General features: G+C 49.5%; 1 protein-coding gene across 1 annotated transcript in view; it reads right to left on the bottom strand.

Moving 5' to 3' along the window:
* Positions 1–5,381: 5,381 nt before the first annotated feature.
* Positions 5,382–9,673, bottom strand: part of MAB21L3 (mab-21 like 3) — a 49,936-nt gene continuing 45,644 nt past the window's right edge. Inside the window, exon 10 of the mRNA XM_056501649.1 lies at positions 5,382–9,301. The gene's annotated coding sequence lies outside the window, so the exon portion shown is untranslated. The remainder of the gene's footprint in view (positions 9,302–9,673) is intronic.

Here is a 9,673-nt window from a genome sequence, read left to right as displayed (position 1 = left end):
CTTTCCTGAGGGTCTAGGGGTACTTACTCTTTCTAAGTGAGATCAAATTGCTCACTGTGAGCTGATTGGGAAAATACTGTCTGTGCATTCTCTCCCAGATTCCTGACTCTCAAAGTAATAATAATTATGTGGCCTGGAAAAAAGAATTGTTAACAATAAGCCTGGGAACTGCTTCTATTATTCAGCTTTATGGGAATCCATACAGCTCCCATGGAAGGGGATTATTTACCTAGGCCCTGAGAAAAAGTAGAGGAGCCTGCATGCTCCTTTGGACTATTGTATTGCCAAATCCTACATCAAGGCGTATGGAGAGCAGTTTCCTGTAGCTGTCATTAATCCTTGTGGGCTTGGCGACCTCAGCACACGGCATCCTTTAGGTCACTGGCTGCTAGGAAGCCAGCCTATTGTTTTAGGGCTTTTGTCCCAGACAGAGAAACTGAGGAACCAGGCTCTTTAGGTGTCCCTCCCCATCACAAAGTGACTTGCCTGGCACTTGCTCAGGTCTTTCCTAGCTCTGCTGCTGGGAAGCCAGCTGGATTTGGACCCATTTAGATGAGGCCAAAGGAAGGAGTGGTCCTGGCATGTCCCAGTATGAGCTGTGCTCACCCTACATGAGGGAGCTTCCCTGCATCCCTGCAGCTGCAAGGGGATGACTCCACCATAGCTCCCATGGATAGGATGAAACGCTCAGTACTCTAAACTTCCACCTGGTCCCTAACTCCCAGTCTGATCTTCTAATCCCTGCAGGGCAGAAGCATGAAGGCCCAGTTTCAATTCAGTGCATGAACTGGAGCAAAGGAAACATTCTCCAAGAGCTAAAAGTCTTGCAGGAAGGTTTTCTAATAGGGATGTTGCCCATGGCATGTATGTACACTAATGTGCATGGAAGGAATTGTGGCATGGAAGGAAACCCAAAGAGGCTCTTCATTCTTGCCATGGGCTTGCAGATCCCTTTGTGGTTCTTTTTATGGTGACAACCTAAGAGGAAGAAGCAGAAATATGTGTTTTCCAAGCCAGGCTTCAAAGGGGGTTTATAGTTCTGATGGGAAAGTCTCTGTTCAAGGTTGCATCTGTCTCAGCACAAACTACACTTTAGAGACAGCTCAGGAAGAAGCAAGCTGTGATTTCTTCCCCACTGATGCTGGCAGGCAGTTCACTGGTAAGCTTGGAAAGAGCTGCCTTTTCTTTCTCTAGGAGAGGCATATACCAGTGCCTTCATGTGGGCATTGCTCCCCACTCTTGTTCCTTGCAGGGCTTCAGGGAGGCCCCAGAGCAAAGCAGCCAGCCCCTACTGCCACCACATTGTGACTAGAAGCTTTCCTCTCTGACTTGCAGCTGTAGCTCCCTCTTCCTGCCCTCTTCAGGGCTGTTGTGTTCCACCATAGCTTTGCCAGTGGCAGCAATAATATTTTGATGGTGCAATCACTCCTTTTTTGGTAACTCAGTGCTTTGAGAAGTGCTGCTGATGGATTAGGACAGGAATGAGAAAGTCATTTTTAACAGCAGCCCAACAGTAATGCCAGAAATGCATCCAGGATCTGAAGAAGGTCTGTCTGATGGCCTCCATAAGCAGAGCTGTGCTACTGTTACCCCCAGTGCTACCTGGGCAAGGGACACAGGGAGAGTCAGGGGGTCTTCCCAATCCACACGGCATTAGGTGTGGGTGGCATTGGGTGTCTCTGAGGGGCTGCCTCAGAGACATCTGAGCTGTTGCATCTCATGGCCCTGTGTGCAGGGCTGGTCCAGAACTGGGGACATGCTGGTATGGCTCCATGCCTGGGCTCCCAGTCCACACCTCCAGTGTGGAGGTGCAGGGACGCAGCTGTGCAGCTGGCTCCATTCTTTGCAGGGATCACAAAGCACCAGCGTGGCCCAAAGGACCTGCCCAAGGTTGCCCTGGGAGTTTGCAGCAGAGCAAACCTCCAACCTCTGGGTAACCCAGCCAGTGCCTGAAAGCAGAGCCACCCCAGTCCCTGCATCAGCCTGCACAGTGCATGGGGGAGTGGGGTAATGCTGCTCTCAGACATCAATCCCTCCATCTTCTCCCTGATTATGCCCAGTGAGGGGCATGCAGGGATGTGGAGGGACACCATTCCCCTCCTCTGTGCTCAGCAGATACAGACCACAGTGACAGCCAGACAGAGCTGCTTTCTCCAGCACAGGGCTGCCATTGTCCAGCTGGGCTCTGGGCCCTCTCATCCCCACTAGGCAGGCACAGCCAGGACCTCTGCAGCCCAGCAACATAGACAACAAGGTGAAGGGGATGGATGGAAGCCTCTGGAGCAGGCAGCCCATCTTTATATCTCCACGGTGCAGTCCCACTGCTTTTTGGATTTTTGTGCAAAAGATTATATAAGAGAGCACAGTAAGGTGGTGGCTTAAAAAAGGAAAATCTGATTGAACAGGATGGGGAAGGGAGAGCAAATGACTCTGAGATGTGAGGGATAAGACAGAGCCAGTGCAGCAGAGCTGGGCTGCGAGCCGGAGAGGAAAAGCCGTGAGCCCCGTGGGAGCTGGGCTGTGGGAAGAGACAATGCGATGGAGGGGAAGGAGCCAGCTCCCACTCTGGGACAAGCACAAGGCTGCAATTAGAGAGAGGAGACAGCGTGTCTGCCCAGGCTAGGAAGTCTCCTGCTATGGACACAAGGTCGTGCAGGGGCTGGGGCAGAAACTCTGCCTACTCTGTGCCCCTGCACACAACTCCCCTTTGACTGCACCCCAAGCGGGGCAGAAGCCCCAAGGGCAGACACTAGCAGTACCTGTGGCTCAAGGTGCAGGGGCTTTGCTCCCCAGCACTGGCACAAGTTGTCTGGGTTGCTTGGTGCTTGCACTGCAATGGCATGGTCATACCAGGCCCCCTTCCCTGGGTAAGCCCTCCACCCCTGGCTGCCCTGGGCAGCCCCCTCCGGCCTCCTAAACCAGCTGATCAAATACCAATGTCCCCCAGGCATGCAGGTTGCTTGACTGCTCACTTCTTACAAGGGTGAAAGCACCCTTCCGTAGGCTTCTGGAATTTTCCTGGATGAAGGATAATATGGAAATAGGCAACTCTAGGGCACAAGCTCTGGTTTTAGTGTCCTCCTCTGCACTGCTATTATCTAACTCCCAATGGAAAGTCAGGTTTGTTTAGAAACAATCTCTGGGTTTGGCTTGAAAAGGCTCAGAAAATACCATGCAAGGGTCACAAACTTTTAGCAAAAGCCATGTTTGGCTGGGGCTGTAAAAGAGGAGGGAGGTAGAGGAGGAATATGAGCACATGCCATTTTTACTACTGCAAACTTGGCTGAGAAACTCTTTGCACTTCACTCCCTCTGGACATGAAGGTCTAAGAAAAGTTTGGTGCTTTTACAAGAAAACAAACGAGTCATGCAACCAGAGGAACTGATTTCCAAATTTGCTTTTTATGGCTCATTTTCATCACCCAGCCAAGAGACAGATGAAGCAGAGCTTCTGCAAGCTTTTGCTAAAGTGACAGCAAAGGGAGATGCTTGAAAAAAGTCATCAACTCCTGGCAGGGACAGAAGAAAGAGGAGGGCCCTGGTGAATCAACAGTGTTTTTTTAAAAATATAATAATACAAAATAATATACTCCAGACTTGCAGTGGTTTTTGCTTCCTGATCAACAGTTTTAAGCCAACCCAATTGCTTTCCTCTTTTTCTGGTCATTTTAAGATCTTTTCAGCGAGGTGAAACTAAATACCAGGCACGGGAGTAGACCTGACAGTTTTCCTGCCGTTCTCACCTGTGTGGGAGTGGCAGGAGCTGGGAGTTAAGGCAGCACAGTGTATTCACTGACCAGGCAGACATAGAGAAGTGTGTAAGATCACCATAGTGTATTTAAAGCTGTGCAGCAATAACACCTAATTTGTTTTTGCCTAAAGAGCAGTCAGGGTTGGTTTTGTTTCATTTTAAATAAAGACATTTGGACTCCAAAGGTCATTTCTGTGGAATAACAATGCTCCTTTCAGAAAGGGGCACCGGCAGGGTCTCCGTTACTACCAGTGCTCCCAGCCAGTTTGAAAGCCCAGCTCAGCTGGGTGAGCATTCCCCTGGGTTGCCCTCTACATGTTGCAGCAGCTGCTGTCCCAGTGCCCCCACCATGGGAAGTGCAGGAGCTCAGGAAGAAGTGTTGGTTTCTCTGCTGGGGTGTTCACAAGCACCCAGTGCCTATTTTATCAGTAAAATGAGGATGGTGTCCAGTCCCTTTCACCCCTCACCCCAACCTCAGCAGCACCCCTGTGCCTTCTGAGGTTGGTGCATCCCCAGCCGGCAATGTACAACTGTAGGTTCTCCTCATCTTCATCATGTATGGCATGAGGAGCAGATATGACAAAAAATTCTGATTTTAAAATAGGTCATTTGCAGTGTGGGAAGGTTTTCCATGAGCTGTCGCCTTTAAATGGCAAGTGAACATCCTTCACTGATTTCAGTGAAATTGGTACCATGATCTGTATCCATGCAAGTATATTGAAACTAGGCAATGCAGGAAGCATTCAGAAGAGCTGAGTGAAAAAGCAGGCAACTTGGTTCCCAGATCCAGTTACATCACATAATTACCTTCCTACATGCTTCTTAAATAGCTGCTCTCTCAGACTTTAAGCAGGCAGAAAGCATTGGAGCTGTGAAAAAGGAAACTAGAGGCTCAGGCTATTCTCTATCTTGCAGGCATGTATTTGCCAAAAACTTCCTCTCTGCTTCAGTGCAGCACCCACCATCACTTCCTATCAGTCAGTCTTAAAGTTACTGGGCACTTTGCTTGAAAAGTACCTTATCTTTTATTTTATGTGGGGAAAGGATCTTAAGAAAGAAAAAGTCCTTGAGTTAGAAAGAGCTCCTCTTCTTAGCGAGCACTACTGTTTGTCACCCTCTTGGAAATTTGTAAACCGTTTTCTCTTTATTTATCTAACTCTGCTATTTTGGGATTTGCTATAACTGTCTGCGCCAATGAGGTGTATGTGGAAGAGAGAGCATCTGTGCTGCTTGGCTGATATTTTTGGCCAGTGCAGAGCTAATTTCTGGGAATCTGGGTACTGCAGGAAGATGCAGTTCTGATTCCCTCATCTCTCTGCCTCCTCTTCCTCTTCTGAGAGAACTGATGCCCAGAGTGGCTCAGCAGTCCCCAGCATAGATGCCTCTGGGAGTGCTGAGGGATGGAGGAGAGGGGAGAAGGAGACTGGGATGGATGGATGGATGGATGGATGGATGGATGGATGGATGGATGGATGGATGGATGGCATAACTGGCTGCAGTTGGACCTCTTCTGCCATGCCAGCACTCTTGCAGCTACAGGAAAATTCATCATGACAGCTGAAGGAGGTCTGCACAATTTTGCCTCCCAGGGGCTTGGTGGGACTGTGATGCTCCATAAGAAAAGGCAATTTTCTTGCTCTGCTCTTCCCAAAACTACCCTGGCAACTCCCAGACAGCCAGTTCCTGCCGCTATCGCGCTAGGAGTTGCGTATAATAACGACAAAGACTTCTCCAGCTTGATGGCTAAAGAAGGGGTTTATTAAATGACCGAACCACATTTATAGTGTAGTTCACAAACTACAAACAGGACAGCAGCCCATTGGACAATAGAAGAAAACAAAACTTTCTCACAGACCGTGAGAACTGTTTTTCAGTGAAGCCTAGGTGTTAATCTTGTTATTAATTCCTTTCTGTTTTTCCCAAATGTTATCATCCTGGGAAAGGCTCAGGCTGGAACTGAGAAAACTGTCTCAGCCGGGGAAAGGCTTCCCTAGCATGAAAAAGAGAAAAAGGTTCCGAGCCTTGCAATTTTCATTCTGAGGCTTCAATGGTGTCCACAACTTCCTGTGTGGGAAAGAGCAGCATGGGCCAAACAAGGCCAGCCAGGAACAGAAAGGAAAGGACTTCATCAGCTCACAGTCCTCCCCAGGGAGGTATGAGTGCATGCATATTGTATGCATACATGTGTGTATGTACCTTAATAGCCTACAGCTTACAAGACACTCATCATTTTAATTTTCCTGTCTGGCAAGGGCCTTTCCAAACCAGCTCCAGACACAGATAACCCTATGTGCCCTATACTGCTCTCTTGTGCTGTCAACAGAGAGATCTGTCCTAGCCTAACCAAAGTTGGGTTCAGAGCCATTATACATTTACTGATCACACACAGAGGTCTTCCAGATTTCTTGGAAGCCTGCAGGAAATTTTTTTTTTCAGTTTTGATTAGGGCTTGTCTTCCAGTAGCCAAGAGGTCACAGTGTCTGCACAGATCACAACCGGAACATCTGCATCCTATTACACAGCATGGTTATTATTTTTCAACATTCCCCACGTCTTCTAGCAGTGACAGCGGTGATTAAAGCCTGGAGTGGATTCCTGAGTAGCATTTCAGCTTCCTTCACTTTTGCATCCTGACTGTAAACAGGAGAAGAGGGCTTTCCTTGGGCACTAGGTCAGGAAGCCCATGTGATGGGTGATGCTGACGCACTGATGAAAGCCCGGAGATGTCAACTGGTACAAAGCAGCTGAACAAACCTGCCAAGGGGTGCCAACAATAGCAGGATGTCACTGCAGCTTGCAGGGAGGAGATTTCCATTCACTGATTTAGCTCCCATGCCAAAAGCCATCCAGTGGTCCAAGGAATAAAGCCATTGTCTTCAGGAAGTGACCTGCAACAGACTGGTGGCTCAGAGTGAGTGACAGGGATTTTGTTTCCCATCTGCACAGGGAAGCAAGAGAAGCAGCAAGAGCAAGTGAGCAGCAAGAGGAGGAAGGAGGAGGTGAGGCAGGCTCTGGGCAGGACACCTCTGGGCAGCCCCCCTTTCACCTCTCACATGGTCTGGAGCTCCTGCTGCAAGGAGACTGCAAGTCTTGTTGGAATCTGGGACTTTTTTGTTCTCCTTGGTGGAGGGAGGGGATACAGGTCAGGGAGATCAAGGAGGCAAGAGAAAAAGGATTATTCATGTCAAGTCTATAGCAAGAGGCTGGAGCTGCCAAGCTCATATTCCAGCCAGGAAACAGTCTCAAAATTTCTTGACTAAGAAAGGATTTTACTTTCTCTGTTCATTATGCATGGTAGTATTAATGAGCCCACATTTCTGGGCTGTTGGGTTTGGCCTTGTGCATTCAACATTCAAGAAACTTCCTTCACTGTAATTTTCCCTACAAGTCTGTGAGACAGGAAACTCTATAAATGAGGGCAACTGCTCCAGGTGGGGTCCCAGCACTGAAGGCAACTGCTGTCTATGATCTGGATCCAGTCAGAGAGGAGAGAGAAGAGAGCAGGCCAAACTCATCCATCTGCTCACCCCTTCTCCTGTGCCCTGCACAGAAGCTCCTGCTGTTTCCCTTCACCACAGGCCTCTGCAACTCCTCCTGTCCTGGTCCTTCATTACTTGCCTTGTAGTTATCTGCTCGTCTGCTTATCCATCTCCTCCTTGGCTTGTGCCAGTGCACATGCACCTCTGTCTGCGTATCTTGCTCTCAGTAAAGTCTCAGGTTGCCTGGGGCTGCCTGCACATCCACATCCATCTGTGTTTTTCTGCTCAGTTACGCTTGTGTGCCCCTCCCTGTGCCTGCCTTCCAGCGCCTGCCTGCGTCTCAGCTTGCATCTCCCTCCACTGGCCCTTTTTATCCTGGTAAACAGGACAAGCACGTGCATCCAAGTCCCGTGCACCCAAGTTGGCTGGAATTACACTGGCTGAGAGCCAAGACAATGGACAGGGAAGAGGAGGAGGGACAGGGGAAGTGGGGGGAGTGAAAAGGCTATTAGAAAACGCCTAGGGGACAACCCAGCTTCTCATTGCCTTTGCATTGCTCTCATGGAAAAGATCCTCAGATAAGCCTGCTCACTATGAGAATGACCAAGTACCTGCATGCCACCAAGCTGAAGGTGGAAGAGAAGCTCTCCTTCATCCTCCAAGATAAGAAAGGATGAGTATGAACCAAGGAAGCTGCCTCTTGGGCTATTGGGGGTCAAGGATAGGGGGCACAGATGCATGTTAAGAGTTCAGGCAAAAGGGGAGGGCTGCATAGCAGTTGGAAAAGGCAGACTCAAGGCAAAAATCCTTCAATTTCAGAAAAATGCAGATTGTGCAACTAAGGCTGCTCAAAATAGGAGTAACATTACATCCCTCCCTCAGAGAAAGGGCAGCTGACCCTGCATGACATAGTTTGGAAATACCTGCTCAGAGCCTTGCTTAAAAATTAGACCCCTACATTTTGGCCACCACACACCAGAAGAACTGCCATCTGCATGAGGAGCTTCTGTGCTGTGCCCACAGGTGTAGTGGTGCAGGGAGAGAGGATGCTGCAGCAAGGGCATGTTGAGACTTTCCAAAAGAGTTTGCAAAGTGCAGGGGAACTGTGGGCTTTGAAGAGTGCAGAGGACCCTGATAGACCAAATTACAAGAAGCAGAAAGGTCAGGTGGAAACCTAGAAGAGGAGGGACTGGCAAGGTTTCTGGAGATATAGCTGGGAGGAGGGATGGAACAGGTTGGCTCTTGCTTCTTGCATGGCACAAGCCACACAAGTGGTCACAGCCACCCTGGAGCACCAGCAGTGCTAGCAGTGTACACATGTGCAGGGAGATGCAAGGGTAGGGAGACAGGAAGAGCACAGAGGCAGGCACAGGATGAGTCAGCTGTACCAGCTGATGACTAGGGGGGGTCCTGGAAGCTGTCAACATTTCTGTCTCACTTTCTGGAAAATACCCAGCCTCAATGGAAAACTACTGCAGCAGAAGTTACCAACACAAGTCCTGCTTTGAATACAGGGCCAAAACCAACACAGCAGTGCTTGCTTTCCCAAATTTTAATATGACTCTTTTAGTACTATATGGAACCAAAGAAACCCTAATGAAGCAATTGACACAATGGAAGCAAGGGATGCCATCCAGACAACCTGGGCAGACTTAAGAATTGGGCAAATCCAAGGTCAAGTTGTTGCGCCTTGTGCGATTGTGGTCATTAACACTTAATCCAATTTCAATCTCAGCAATGTCTTCTGGGAGATCAGGACAGAAGACTCTAAGTGATTGAGGAGACACCTGACGCTTTCTTCTTCGCCTGGCCAGCCAGCAGATGACAGCAAGCAGGACCAAGGCAACTGCAGCAGTCCAAAACAGCCATCCAGAAAAGAGCCAGGTTTCCTCTGCATTCTTGTTCCTCTCAATCTCCTGCAGCAAGTTAATCAACTCCTGGTGCAGATACACCTCACGCTCCAGCATCTGTTTGGCCATGGCTCTGCTGATGTGGTGATGCTTCTTCTGGCCAGGCTGGATGATCTCTCTGGCCACTGCAGCTAGGAGGAGAGCATTTGCTGCAGCCATGGCCTGGAGAAGATGGGAGGAAAGAGGGCTCATCAGGTCTGTGGGAGAAAGTAGGGAGCTGGGGGTACCCAGCACATTCTCAAAGTCTCTCTAGGCACCTGTCATCTCTGGGAGCCCCGAGCCTCTCTGCCCCCAGACCCAAGGGCAGTAGGGCTGAGGGACTCAGCTCTGTTTCAGAACCCCCGGCATCTGCCCTGTCCTCCATCCAGCCCAGCCTTCTCCCTGCATGAGCACTCACCAACACCTAAGTCCTACATGAGTGCAGCTGTGGTGGAGCTGGGTCTGCCTACTGATGCCCCTGGTGACTTCTCCCATCCTCCATGATGTCACAGCCACCAGAGCCACATCACCCAGCCAGCAACCTCAGGCTTCGTC

Source organism: Oenanthe melanoleuca, chromosome 1 (assembly GCF_029582105.1).
Source record: "Oenanthe melanoleuca isolate GR-GAL-2019-014 chromosome 1, OMel1.0, whole genome shotgun sequence".
Lineage (NCBI taxonomy): Eukaryota > Metazoa > Chordata > Aves > Passeriformes > Muscicapidae > Oenanthe > Oenanthe melanoleuca.
The sequence above is the reverse complement of the archived record's forward strand: the minus strand, read 5'-3'. Positions and strand labels throughout refer to the sequence as shown.